The sequence below is a fragment of the Eulemur rufifrons genome, chromosome 30, assembly GCF_041146395.1.
Source record: "Eulemur rufifrons isolate Redbay chromosome 30, OSU_ERuf_1, whole genome shotgun sequence".
NCBI lineage: Eukaryota > Metazoa > Chordata > Mammalia > Primates > Lemuridae > Eulemur > Eulemur rufifrons.
The window spans coordinates 65081904-65097204 of record NC_091012.1 but is presented as its reverse complement, the minus strand read 5'-3'; positions in this window follow the sequence as shown (position 1 = coordinate 65097204).

Sequence of the window (15301 nt, the reverse complement as noted above, 5' to 3'; positions counted from 1 at the left end):
AGGTCACCAGCAGAGATGTAAGTACTGAGGTCCTTGAATATCTGGCTGCACCCGGTAGTGTCTCTTCCTCATCCTGACTCTGGCTTGAAGTTTAGCCCCTGCATGCCTGGCCCATCTGCTTCCCTACAGGGTCTTGACACATACTATGCCAAGCACCTTGGGGGCACTGAGGGTTTCAGTTTATAGGCTATGTATCTAAGCTTGAAAATTAATAAAAACATGGTGAATAGAGTGGATATATTTCAAAATTGCATGTCAAATATGGGGCAAAAGTTTTACAGTGGGATTTACTTATACAATTCTCCTTCATTTACCTGCTATGTCAAATTTTCGATGAACTATTTATGGGGTGAGGATGAAGTGATGTAATTTAGAGTTAGAATTGAGTGTAAAACAGGTTCAGAGAAGAGTCATTCTTAGCATAGAAAAGGTGAAATATATGTTTCTTTGAGCTTTCTGGGTAAAATTGTCATGACTAAAATTATGAATTAGATAAGCAATTATACCATGTCCAATACCAAGTAGTGCCTGCCTTTGATGAGCCTATTCGTTTTAACAGGTGAATATACAGAATAGATTAAGACAATTGAGAAATGGATAATGTATAAAGACATTATTGTGAGCAAAATGGTTTCATGTTTCGTGGCTAAGCTTTCATGTTTGATTAAATTGGGCCTTGAGGCATACAATCACTTCATTTGTCGTTAGTTCAGGAAAGTTTAGTGTTAGCCTGATAGGCAAAATGGCTACCTGGCTAGGAAAAGGCAATGGAAGGTAAATTTTTGAGGATATTTTGGAAGAATTGATTCGTCTGAGAACTGGATGATATTTATAGTTTTCTGAGGCTTGCTCACCAGTTCTGGTACTATTCTAAATGGAGTGCTTTACAGATTCCAGACATATGCCACATTCATTTTATCCAGATAATGAACGACTTATTGATAGTCCAGGCTTTGTGCTATTTGAGACAGCAGTTCTTTTAATAGCCATGATGTCATTGAGATGATACTTACTGGGATAGATGTTGTTAATGGTCACTATTCAGCCTTTTATTTGCAATTAAGTCAAAGGGCAGTTGGAGGGGGATAAGGTCAGCTTGAATCACTGATTCCTTGAAGTCATTTGTGTGTTCCCATTTTGGGATCCTGTGAAGAAACATAAGCCAATTTGAACACCACCACATTTTGGATGAGTTTCCATTTGAGGAGCTTCAGAAATTCCCACAAGGCAGATTCAGAAGAGTTTTTAGGAGATTGCCAAAGACTGTGCAGTGTTGCTGGCAGGAATGGAAACAACAAGCAGATGTTTTAGCAGAGTGGAGCCCATTCTGGGAAACTGTTCTCAGGCATTCAATGAGAGAGACTGGCGAGAAGGCTAGTGCAGAACAAAGATGAGAGAGACCAAATTGGGTGTACACCTGCCTAAAAATAGACTTACAAATATGAGAGTTCCAACCCCCTAAAGGTTAAAATTCAGACAGATATAGTTGCTAATTAATCTCTTGAACTTTGCATGAAAACTCTGTCTGGCATTGTAACTAATCTTATAACAACTTGCTGTTACTATGTTACTGGATTGGTTTGGTTTTCTTCTTTTTTAAAAAACATGCTTCTCTCTGTACTTCCCACAGTTTTTAAAAACCCAAATAGTAATTCCTAGATGCTTTCATCACCAACTGATTGTATGACCTTTGATATGTCTCTGGCTTTATTTTCCTCAAATGTAAGAGGAAGAAAGTAAACTCGATGGTCTAGTCCAACTCTAGAATCAATAATTTATTTGAATATAAGCTATAAAATCATTAGTCAGAGAGACCAATATTTATAAATTCTCTTTCCACCTCTGATGACAATAGGAGGAATGTAGAATTTTTCAAAAACTGGCAGAATAATCACTTTAAGACAGAGCTCTGAGGGTATAATTTGCATGTGTATCACTGCTCAGTAAATATTCATTGGACATAAACTATATGCTAGATGCTGTATTAGGTGCTGTAAATACCATAGTGAGTGAAACATGTGGGACTTGCCTTCAGGGAGTTTAAAAATCTAGTTGAGAAATCACAAATATTAAATACTGTAATTATATGATCATAAGTGAGATTAATTGCTAAGAAAGAGAGTCAGAGTGAATCTGGCCTAGTGGGGAATGGGAGTTAGAATGAGGCCATGCAAGATTTCCCTGAAGAACATATATTCCCAAGCATTATAGGACCCAGTACCAAAGAAATCCACACTACCGGCTTAATTATTGTTTTTGCTTTGTTCTATAACTCTATCTCTAGGCAACAAATTCAAAATCTTCACTATTAGTACAAAATGGATTTGAGCTAGAACAACTCGGGGAAAAGCACTGTCTGTGAACAGAAATAAAATTTACAAAGACCACATTATGACATAGCAAGCATACTTAATTTTTCATTTGCCACAAGGAGCACTTGTAAGATATATTAAAATTTTATGGATGTTTGTGGACTGAGCCCCAGAGTTATAAGCTGTGTTCAAATCTTGTTATTTAACCTGTCTGGAAAATGTGAGAATTAAATGTAGTCCATTGGAAGGGTTTAGCATAGTGCCTGGCACCTAGTAAAAGTCAATAAACCTTAGCTATTGTTGCTGTTAGCATTTAACAAAAACAACAGTCACTGTCTTCTCTTTCTGGAAGTGATACATAAGAAATTTACCAAATAGCCATTTCTTCTTATACTTGCTTCCCTGAATGGTGGATGTCAGCTTGATCAAGAAAAAACAGGAATGGAAGCTGCTAGGGCTTCCGGAGAAATGTCAATGTGATGGGGGACAATTCCTGCTATGGTTCTGTGTGGGAAGAGGCTGAAGGTAATTCAGAGGAATATTATAAACTTAACTGTTGTTGCAATCTAGCTTTAAAGGCACTGAGGTTGCTTACCATTGAAATGAATATTCTTTTGGTGACAGTGGTAATGTTGATGTGAGAGTCTCCTAATTGATCTTTAAAAATTTAAAAAATAGATTGAATTATTAATTGGAGTTATTTAAAGTAAGTTTCACTTATTATGACAGGAGCACTGATATCCTTCTTTGAAATCATGGCTATAATTTACCCGCCTAGTGTAAGCTTTGCACATATCACATTCTCAATATATAATCAGTTATGATGGAAATAATGATGTATTTGAGTTACATCATATGGTTTAACTGTGATTGTTACTATCAGAGAAAATATTTAGCATTTAGCTTGGCATGGTTCTTGCTAGGTGTGCTGTGGGCTTCTTTTAGGTATGCTGTGAAGTAAATAAGTATAACTTAGTTGAGTTTTTTCCCTTAGAACAGGTGCAGGTGCATTTTTTTTTTTTTTTGGAATTTGTAGGCTTTGTATCTGCAGCTTTGCTACCACAATGCTTCTCTTTAGTGTCTCATTGAATGTGATTCTGTATTCCATTCTGAAACCAAGAGAGATCTTTTTTTTGGTACTAGTGTCCCAGCCCTTCAGATTTATGTTTCTCCTATGGTAACACAGACCAGACCCTTTGTCCACTCACAGCCTTTCCACATGGATCATGGTCCTTACTTAGCTCATATGCCCTACTTATGTGGAATGATTTCTCAAACTCTTATAGCTTAGATGCTTCTCTCTTTTCATTCAAGTCCCCCTCCTTCTCAAAGTCCTTATTAACTATCTCTATGCCACAGTGGGCTTTTCTACTATAGTATAAGTTTCTGAAAAGGAGGTCTCATAACATCTACTGTATTTTTTTTTTTTTTTGGAGAGCCTCCAGTCTTAGCAGGTAGCCGAGCTCCAAGATGATGTTTAGTAAGTACATATGGACTTGAATCCTGTCACTCTGAGATAGTTGAACATTTGAAAAATTCAATGGAAGATAAGAGGAAACAATATACATAGAGCATTTGCATCATAATCTTTTCCACATTTATGTACATTTGGGGAAAGGAAGAAGGCCACATTTCAAATCCTTATCAGCCATATCCAGAAAGAGCTGTCACTTTCTTCTGATCACCAAGCCTAGTATGGGCCCTCACACTAGACTATGAGGTGGATTTGAGGTTCTCTAAGTTTATGCAATGAGTGTCATGACTATTTAGAACATCTGGATATTTTTCTTTGGTCGTCACACCTCAGGATTCCTAGATAGTTTATGCACTGAAGAATCAGAAGGACAGAAGAATTGATTTGAATTTATTGTCTGGTGAACATGCTTTTTATAAATTTAAAGATAGCAATTTGGAGGGTAAGTTTTCCTGCAGACTCCGCATTCCTTGACCTAAAGTCTCAAGAACATAAATGTGACTGTATATACTGTGTTTGTTTTGAAATTGCTAGAAATGGCTCTAACATTAAAACAGGATATAGTTTAATTTCCCTTTGTTAGGTTAGAGGCATTTTAAAAATAAAACGTATGCCACTGTGGCAAATTGAAATATTTCATGTGCATATATTTCCAGTGTGTTTTCTAGGGAATTTTACCCCTTGGGAAATCTAGCCAATTGTTTTTCAATTTCTATGGCTTGACTTGACTTCCTTCTTTTTGTAATTGTTTAGGTTTTAAGACTACTTGCTTCCTCAAACTGTATTTTATTTTAGCTCAAGGAATAAAGAAATTGAGTTAATTTAAAGCACTTTGTGGATGCCATTTGGTAGCAGTGGATAAATGGAAAGTTAAATGACTTGCTCAGCGTCCAGAAGAAATTCAGTAGTAGGACTGAGACAAGATTTCTCTCATTTTTGCCAAATGTTTCTCAGATTCATGCCACTAATGAACCTTGTTGCAATAGAGCAGTCTCCCAATATTTGAAAGGAGCCAGTTAATTAATCAAACAAAGAGAATGATCATGATAATTTTAAAAAATGTCCAGTCTTTCACATTTTTCCTCAAAATACATTTAGAGTGTGTGAATCAAGGAGATGGATTTTACAATTTAAATCTTATTGGCACCACTGCTATTGAATGAAAATGTGGCTACTGGGTATTGAAATATAATTTTTAAAATTGGGAATCAAAGTCTTGTTAGCATTTGTGTCCATTTCATGAGGAGTTCATAGTACTTTATAGTTAACATTGATTAAATAATGAACTGACTGGAAAGAGGCCACTTATAAAATTGGGGATAGGGAATGGAGAAAGTTGTGGCAATTTCTATGCCAGGCTAAGAAAGCTCATTAATGGGACAAGAGGGCTGGAGAATTCAGCAAGGGCAATATCATAGATGATTGCTCCCATTACAATGAATTTAGTAGGTCAATGGATATTATATTATGGTATTCTCGATGGTACCTGGTGATATTATTGTGGAAGTTAGGTCTTTTTGCTAGGGACATAATTTAGTACTTATAATGTGTTATTTTAATAAGTTACTTGTGTTCAGTGGCATTTTATATGAATTGTAAATGCTAACCAGTACCACTAAGCTGGATAAGAAATGCAAAGATGGATTGCTTTCAAATAAAATAATAAATGGTGTATTGTCAAACACGAGTGTCATTAGCTAATTGGTAGTATAATATGCTGGTTTCTGTTGAGCACCTGGGAGCTAGGCTGAGATGTAGAAATGCTTAGGGTTAAAGCAGCATTCAGCATACTATACCGCACAGCCTGAGTGATCGTAAGGGTTAGGAAACCAGGACGCAATCTACAGCCTGGAACAAATCATTTAAAGTACCATTGCTAAAAGCTCACTTAATGTTTGATTTTTTCCTTCCCACAATTTATGTGTTTATTCCAAACCTAACAAGATCTCTGAAATGATCGACAGCATCCTACTCATGGTACCTTGTAATAAATGCAATAGTCTGGGTGGGGAGTATCACAACAATCTCTTCTTTCTGGAATAGCGAGAGAAAGTTACAGACAACTTTCCCAGAGGTGGTTTTTTCCATTAATTTTTTGGCAGCGCTGCGATCAAGGCAAGTACTATTATGTAGTCCCATTCTGTAGGTAAGGACGCTGAGGCTCCAAGAGGTTGTGAGTAATGGCGGAGTCAAAATGTGAACCTGGACGTTCTGACCCCTAGTTCAGTATTATTTATATAAGGCATGAATGACATGGATCACAGAAAAGAATTGTAATTAAAACTCTCAAGTCATTGTTATGTCGGTACTTCAATTTAGAGTCTTTTTAGATTTCTGTTTTCAATTGAACAATACACAGTTTGAAAAATTATGGCTATCACTTTAAGACTGTGTCACGACCCCCCAGCTAATAGGACTATTACAAAGCCAAATTACTAGAATAGATTTTATTGGGATCACTTTGTATTAAACGAAAACCTTGATTTAAGTAAATGCAATATAACAAAACCCAAACTTTCATCCTAGATAATATACCAAAGAGTTGCTTTAAATAGGAAATTCCACTTTTATGTTTTAAATCAATTTACAAAAATGGATTATCGATCTCTGGGGACTTTTAGGAAAACACACCTGTTATGTAAAGCAGAATTTACTTATACTGACCAACAGCCACCCAAAAGTGACATGGTTGTTGTTCAAACTAAATCTTATCTCCTGCTTGTGTGATTCTTTGTATATCTACAGTGATATAGCATTCTTCCCTAATATTCATCTGCTGACATTTCGCATCTAGGTAATTACAAATGATTGTGGGTTTTTATATCAAATCAGCATCAAACAGATTTACTGGTGCATGTTTGTATTGGGATGTACAAAGAAATGTATTTTTTAGAAGGAATGTAATGTAAGGTGCCAGGTGACAAAAAGAGACGCTTTCTAGTGCTTTTCATCCAACTTATTACTTGTTCAAGATAACTTTCATTTAACTTGCCTCCAAATAAAGCCCTGAATATCATACAACATAATGGAAAGACGCTCTTGTGAAGTAGTTGGCTTTTAGACTGATCTTGAAGGGTATGGAGTCCCAGAAAATGCCCAACTAAAAATATTTTGAAAGGTGGAGTAAGTCTTTATTTATTTGTTGTACAAATATTTACTGAGCACCCAGCATATGTTCTAGGTGCTGGTCATATAAAAATTAAAAAAACATGGAAAAACTCTGTCTTCATAGAGCTTACATTTCAGTGTGGGAGACAGGCCATTGCCAAGATAAATGAGCAAAATATATAATACCTTTACAGAGTGGGAATGCTAAAAAGAAAAAAAGCAAGGAAGGGGATATGAAATGTATGGGTGAAGTTTTAGATAAAGGTGCCAGGGAAGGCCTCACATTAAGGAAATGAGGAAGCTTTGTGGATATCTGAGGGAAGATTATTCTAAGCAAAGGGAACATCAAGTACAAAGGCCCTGAGGTGGGAGTGTGCCTGGGGTATTAGAGGAACTGCAATGAGACCATTGTATTCAGAGGGGAGTGAATGTAGACAAGAAGAGGAAAAGATGAGGTTAGAGAGGTAATAAGGTAACCAAGTCCTGGTAAAAACCTTGGCCTTCTATCCAAGAGAGAGAGAGAGTGTGTGAAGATCTGACTTAACAAAAACATTCAGATTGGGATGTTTGCAGTACCAGATTGGGATGTTTGCAGTAGCCTGAAGAGGGCAAGGGAAGAGAGAGAGAGACCAGTTAGGAGACTTTTGCAGTAATCCTGGTGAGAGAGGATGGTGGTTCCAGGTGTTAATACTAAGGGTAGAGTTCTCAAGATTTTCTGACAGATTAAATGTGGAATATGAGAAAATAAAAGGAATCAAAGTTTTTTGGGGCTGAATGAGTGGAAAGATGGCATTCACACGTTAGCAAGATAGGGAACACTGCAGGAAGAGCTTTGATGGGTGGCAAACATCAGAGCTCAGTTTTGAACATGTTTGGTTTGAAATTGCCTATTAAACGTCTAAGAAAAATGTATTGGCACTGAATGTCTTTGAATGTACGAGTCTGGATTTTAGGGAGACATTCTGGGTGGATATGTAAATTTGAGAGTCATAAGCAAATAGATGGTATTTAAAGCCTTGCAATTGAGTGAGTTCGCCTAAGGAATTACTATACATAGACAAAAGGAAGATGTCTGGTGACAAGAGAAAACAGGTTGCAAAATAGTATGCATATAATGATGTCTTCTGGTGGGGAAAAATATTTATAGAAGGAAAAATGGAAGTATTTATACCAAAATCATCTCTGGATACTAGAAATATTGGTGAATCTCATTTTATTCTTTTATGTCTTTCCATATTTCCCACATTTTCTTTAATAAAAATGGATTACCCTTATAACCCCAAAGGAGAATAAAACAATGAATACTGTTAGGAAGACTTTTATCTAGACCCTATTCTACAATGTCTAAAATAAAACATTTATTTGTGTACATCCCCCCCCCCCCCCGCCCCATACACTCACATACTCGGATACCCATGGAGAAAACATGATGGAAAAAGGTTATTTGAATCAAATTACCTATGACATTATTGGGGCATCCTACCAATATTACAGCAAGTGTTATAGCGTGTGGTCCCAAGGACAAACCGAGTGGCACACGGAGAGTCGGAGAATTAAGGTTTATTTACTGGCAGGCTCAGAGATGTTTTGCCACCAAATTTTGAGCCCCGTCTACCTAATTTTTCCCACTTTTATTAAGTTGGGGTGATCCAAGGGGTGGGGTCTCAGGTGACTAATGCCTGCAAGGTAATAGGTTAGTTGATGTGTCAGGTAATAGGTTAGTATTATATTGATGCACCAGGTAATAGGTTTAGTGTAATAGGTTTAGTGCGCCAGGTAATAAATAGATTAGTTGACGGGCCGGGTGTTAGGTTAGTGTTATGCTGATGCAGGTCTTCCATGAGGGGTGGGGGTCTCAGGGGGCTGTTGTGCTAAGTAATAGATGGAGGTTCTCCTTATCATTCCCCCCCTTTGATGCCCTTATATGTCTATTATAGGGCATCATTTTCCAGTAGGTGATAGTCTCGTAAGGCCATTATGTGAGCTGTTGTTTTCCGGGTTATAGTTGTTTTAATAAATTTTGTAACCATGTTGAGTATGCAGGGGCCTACAGTGACAAGGAGAAGAATAGTTATTAGTGGCCCGGCCAGAGGTCGTAGTCATCAAGTTCATTGTCCCAAGTTGAAACACCAGGTTTGTTTTAATTTTTTGGTTTTTTTTTTTTTTGTTGTTCCCTGACTTTTGTGGTTACTACTCCTGTCTGGTTTATATAGTAGTAGCATTTTTCCCCTAGGAATATACAGGTCCTCCACTTTTTAGTAGTGAGTAGGTCTAAGGCCGGTCTGTTCTGTAAGGTTACTGTTGTTAGTGAGTTCAGTTGACTCTGGAGGGACAGTAGGGAATCTGTTACTCATGTCTTTATCTAGTTTTTGGGATAACTTGTGGTAGATGTTTAGGGATGTTTTTATGTCTCCTACTCCTGTTTCTATCCCAGCAATAATTCCTCCCACTATGAAGACCGATGTTAGTAAGGCCCGCCTTTTCCTGGTGTTTGGGTAGGGGCTTAGTGTAGCTTTTAGTTGTTGGGTTTTAAAGACAGAAAGATGTGGGGTGAGGAAGACCTGGGTGTAGGTCCCAGTCCAGTTTTTTGGGATGTAGAGGTAGGTAATGTCTTTACAAAGAAAGAATATGTCATCCCGAGTAGGTGGCAGTGGTATTAGTGGGTAAGGTTTGGTTATTTGTGTACAGTTTATCTGGTATGAATTTTAATATTTTATGTTACTGGGCCCGCCAGGGATGTTTTGTTTGAGCCTGGGTTTAAGATATTGGAGTTTTAGTCTGGAGGCACAGGGACCGTAATATAGACTTGTTTTTGGAGGTGTAAATAGACCCAACATGAAGTATGGTTGGGTAGGGCCTAGAGGGTTATATTGAGGAACCGGGTTATTAGGGGAGAGGTTTTTAGGTGTTTAGTGATTTTTTTGTATGTTAGTAAGATCTGGCCTTTTATAAGTTGACTGTGTTATTGAGGCTATTTTAATTAGTTGAGTCCTTGTGTCTTTGACCTGTTGGATTTTAGTCTGGTCTTGGACTCCTTTCCCATTAGACATTTCCCAGTGGGTGAAGTAAGTTTAACAGGTTGGTTTGTCCCTTGGGGCTATACAGGTTTGAATATTACCTGTAATGGTGTTAGTTTAATTTTTTTTTTCCACTGTGGTACACTTGAGTCTTATTATAACATGTCTTTGGTATATAGGTGTTGACTGTGAAACCTTCCGTGGTCCAGAAGTTTTGAGTAATCCCGTTAGTGGAGGGAATTTAAGTCCTAGTATAACAAGTTTTAGGGCAGGTTTTTTTTTGTCATAGTTGTTAGGGTGAGTGTCCCAACCAGGAGGAGGGTAGGGACTGAAGTAGGAGTAGATATTTTATAATGAGTCAAAATATTACAGTTAGAGATGTCCTCTGTAGTACAGTCTAATTTTTTGGAGTTACTGAGAAGCGTCTAATTTCCAGTAAAGTTATTATAACTCTAATGAGGGCCAGGGTCAGTGGTTTTTTTTTAACTCCTGTTTAGTCCTGGGTGTGGCTGTCTTTGTTGGCAGATGGTTAAGTTGGGTTTTTAGTGGGTTTTGTTGGTCCTGCTAGAGATCAGTTTTGTTGTCTGGTTTGGTTTTTTTTTTACCCGGGTGTGGTGAATTTACAGACTGATATTTGTAACTTTAACAGTAGTGGGAGTAATTAGTATTATAGTATGGGGACCCTTTTAGGTGGGCTTTAGGGGTATTTTTTTTTTTTTTTAGTCTTTTACCCAGACAAGATTTCTAGGTTGGTGGGGGTGGACAGGGAGACCCAGGGCAACAGGGTTTTTTTTTTTTTTTTGGACGGTGTGGTGGATATGGCATATAGTTTTGGCTAAGACTTGGAGGTGATTGTTTGTTTATATTTAATTTTCTTAGTTATCTGATGTCTTTCCTTAATTGTTTGATAAGTGGGGGAGATTTACTGAACAGAATTTTAAAGGATGAATATTTTGTGGGCCCCGGTGGGCACCTGACTCTAACAGGGCTAGGGCTTAGTATGTCTACCCAGGGTAATTGTGTTTCCTGACATAGCTTCGCTAGAGTGGTCTTGAGGGTCCGGTTCATGTGTTTTACTTTCCCTGAGTTTTGTGGCCTGTAGACTGTATGTAGTTTTTATTTGATTTTTAGTGTCTTGGTGAGGGTTCGTATGACCTCCACAGTCAAGTTTGGTCCATTGTCACTGTCAAATGAGAGTGGTAGACCATACAGGGGGATGATTTTTTTTTAATAGAAACCTTGTTATTTTTTTAGCCTTTTTGGTCCAGGTAGGGACTATTTTGACCCAGCCTGAGAAGGTGTATATTATTACTAGTAGGTATTTGTAGCCCCGACATGGCTTTATTTCTGTGAATTTAACTTTTATATCTTTGAGGGGAGAAGTTCCGGTGTACTGAATTTCTGGGGCGGGTCTTGGCCTGACTGCTGTATTGTTTTCAGGGTAGGTCTGGTAGTGGGCGTTGGCTGTTGTCCCAATGGATGGAAGTTTGGCGATGGAGTAGTACCCAGCCAGTAGCTGCGTGAGGGCTGTTTTCCCCAAGTGAGTCAGGTTGTGATATCGGGAGACAATAGAGTATGTTAATTTACTGGGGATAAAGATGTTGTGGTTCTGTAGGTGCCACCACCCGTCTGTGTCTTTTTTTGCCTTTTCCTGCTTTGCCCACTGGCTTTCTTTCTTTTTTTTTTTTTTGAGTTTATTTTGGTTTTTTAGGCCACTTGGGTGTCAATAAGATTTGGCATTGGGTTTGCAGTGTTGTCGTCCTTTTAATGTTCTCGGGTGGCTGTATTTTTGGCTGTTTGGTCTGTTAGGCAATTGTCGGTGGCAATTGGATTTGTGGTTTTTTGGTGTCCTTGACAGTGAATGATGGCAATTTTTGGGGGTTTTAAACTGCCTCCATCAGTTGGAGGATTTTGTCCCTATTTTTTTTTTTTACCTGCAGTCAGCAGCCCTCTCTCCCTGTATATTGCCCCTTGGATATGTATTATGGCAAAGGCATATTTAGAGTCTGTGTATATGTTTGTCTTTTTACCCCGGGCATGCCTGAGGGCTTGGATGAGGGTCTATAGCTCCGCCCTTTGTGCCGACCACCCTTGGGGCAAAGGAGCTGACATGATGACCCCATCGACTGTGGTGACAGCAAAGCCCGCCAGTCGTTTTTTATTTTGGGTAAAATTACTGCCATGGGTGTAGAGTTTTAACTCTGGTGTCAGTAGAGGATTATTTTTTAGATCTGGCCGGCTGGCATAGACCTCCTCTACCGCCTCGGTGTAGTCATGGTCGGGGGCCCTGGCTCAGTGTGTAGGAGGGTGGCGGGATTCAGGGTCCACACGGTCTCCAGGGTGACCCGCGGATTTTTGCACAGCAGTCCTTGATATTGTGCTAACTAGTTGTTGGAGAGTTACCGGTGCCCTGAGGTGTTTATTAGAGATATCACTGTATGAGGGACTTGCACACGGAGGTTTTGTCCCAGTGTGAGTTTGTCTGTTTTTTTGACTAGCAGGACGATGGTTGCTAGTGTGCGGAGGTAAGGTGGCCATCCTACCGTTTCCGGATTTAATTGTTTTTTTTTTTTTTTTTTTTTTTTTTTTTTTTGTTGAGACAGAGTCTCACTTTGTTGCCCAGGCTAGAGTGAGTGCCGTGGCGTCAGCTTAGCTCACAGCAACCTCAGACTCCTGGGCTTAAGCGATCCTACTGCCTCAGCCTCCCAAGTAGCTGGGACTACAGGCATGCGCCACTATGCCCGGCTAATTTTTTCTATATAGATTTTTAGTTGTCCATATAATGTCTTTCTAATTTTAGTAGAGACGGGGTCTCGCTCAGGCTGGTCTCGAACTCCTGACCTTGAGCAATCCACCCGCCTCGGCCTCCCAGAGTGCTAGGATTACAGGCGTGAGCCACCGCGCCCGGCCGGATTTAATTGTTTTGATAAATAAGTCACTGGTTTTTGTCACGGGCCCACAGTTTGAGTCAACCCCCCCCCCCGAGTCTTAGTGTGGGGGCTTTTTGTAGTAAGTTTTTTATTCCCTGGAGAGCCCTTTCCTGACTCTCGGCCCATTCCAATTCTTTGTTTTCAGGCCGCTGTAGGGTCTCATACAGAGGCTTGGCCTTTAGGGAGAAACCTGGGATCCAGATGCGGCAGAATCCTGCCGTGCCGAGGAATTCCCTGAGTTGTCTCCATCTGGTCGGCCTGGGAATTGCACAGATGGTGTGCTTACCCTAACCCTCATGTCCCAGTGTCCTGTGCCCCTGAGTGAGGTGGAAACCGAGGTACTTCAGCTGTTGCCTGCAGATCTGTGCCTTTCCCCAGGAGACTTTGTATCCTTTGTCAGTGAGCAGCTGGAGCAGGCACCGGGCTCCCCGTCAAGTCTTCCCTGGTTGGGCTCGCTAGAAGGAGGCCATCGATGGACTGTAGAAGTGTGCAGCGGGCTTCCTCTCGCGGAAAGAAGATGAGGTCAGTGGCTAGAGCCTCCCCGAACAGAGTTGGTGAATTTTTAAATCCCTGTGGTAGTAGCATCCAGGTGAGCTGGGTTTTATTTTTAATCTGAGGATCCTCCCACTTAAAGGCGAACAGGGGCTGACTCTTCGGAGCGAGCCGCATGCAGAAGAAAGTATCCTTTAAGTCCAGGCAGTTTGATGAGGCACAGTAATCACTATAGCTCTGTGAGCCACAGTGAAGCCATCTTGTGTACAGGCTCACTGCTGCTATGTGATTCATAGGCCCATAACCTATGAGCTGAGAGAAAAATACATAAATAACAGAAAAAAATTTATACAGTGATTAACTTGTAAGTGATTGTTTAAAATCATTAGGTGTGTATAGTTACATTGTACTATGCTTGGCTGTTCCTTGAAGAAATGTTCCTTGGATGTTCCTTAAGGAAATGTTCCTTGACTTAACTGATGCTATCTGCTTCTGTAAGGTCGCTTGCTTATGAATTACTGTAACCAACATGTTCTTAGCTGTATGTGTATTGTTAGTATTGTTAGTGGTGAAGGTATATAACCCCTGCCCACTTTAAGATCGGGGCCATTCTCTGTGTCTGGACTTTCCGAGAACAGGGGTGGTCGCTGGCCAGCTAAAAAAGACTAACTAATTTGGCTCAATTCAGCTTTCAAGTGGTCATTTTCTCGTGTCTCAGACCATAACATTTGGAGGCCCCAGCGAGATGGCCCTTACACAGGGCACTTGGTGACCACTGGTGCCTGGGATCTGGTGTGGGGTCCAGTGCCTAGCCTAGGGGAGAGCTCCTTAGAGACGTTTCTCAGCCCCAGACAATGGCCAGACCTCGCTCCAGCCACTGACACCTCAAAATTAACCAATTTCCTTGAACGAGTCTTCTGGACTTACACTGGTGAGTGTTTGGTTTGTCTGTCTCTGGTGGGCCCGTGTTTGGCTGGTTTGTCTTTGGTGGGCCCATTTTGGTGTTCCTTGGGAAAGCTGGACACAGCTAAGATCCCAGGAACAAGCCCCAAGGAGTGAGACGTCACTCAGGGTTTGGTCATTGTTTTTGGGCTTGGAACGCTGTTTTGGCCTGCGAGGCCGAGTCAGCAACTATTTGGCACCCTGTCGGATAGCTTGGTTTTTCCGAAAACTTTAGGATTTTGTTTCATGTTGGTTTGAATGCTCGTGGTTGATTTGTTGTATGTTAATTGTTCTGAGCAACGCAACCACAAATAGTTTTGTTGTCTTGTCTCCCCTCCTGACTGTCACCTGGATGAGAGATGTGAGAATGTTATAGCCCCACGGCTGATTAGCTACGGGGTTTGAGTGGGTCCTAACCTGCGGTTCTGTGGCGACGTCGTACGGCATAACAGTGACTCACCCTCTGGAAAGAGCGGTGACCTGCCCGGGCTTTATACGGGAGCACCTTCAGCCAAGATGCGCCTAAATCTCCGCGAGGGGAGCAGCCAGGCGGACACCTGAAAGTACACCCCATCCTATGTGAAAATCTGTCTCTGTGTCTTGTCATTGTAAAGACTTTATAGCATGAAAAAGTGTACAGCAAATCGTGCTCAAAAATCCCTATGCCGGATAAGTTTAAACTGAAACCTGAAAAAGTGTTGCTCTTATTGTAAAAAAAAGTAACTGTGAAAACCAAAATAATTTTGCTGGTTGCTGCCTCTTCGGCGCCTGTTGCACCTAGCAACAACTCTCATTTGTCTCCTCCTCCTCCTAGCCAGCAAATCTACTAATTTCTCCTTCTCTGTGTTGCCGTTCCAGTCTGTTACCTATGGGTTATAAAGAATTCATTGTAAAAATTGCCCTCTATCCAAGGGAGGAACCACCTCCCGCTCCGGCGCTGAGTCACTGGTATTCTTTTAGCCCAGCTTATTGCCCAGATTGCCAGTTATATTTATTAACCACAGAACAGGGTCAAGGAGTGCCTTT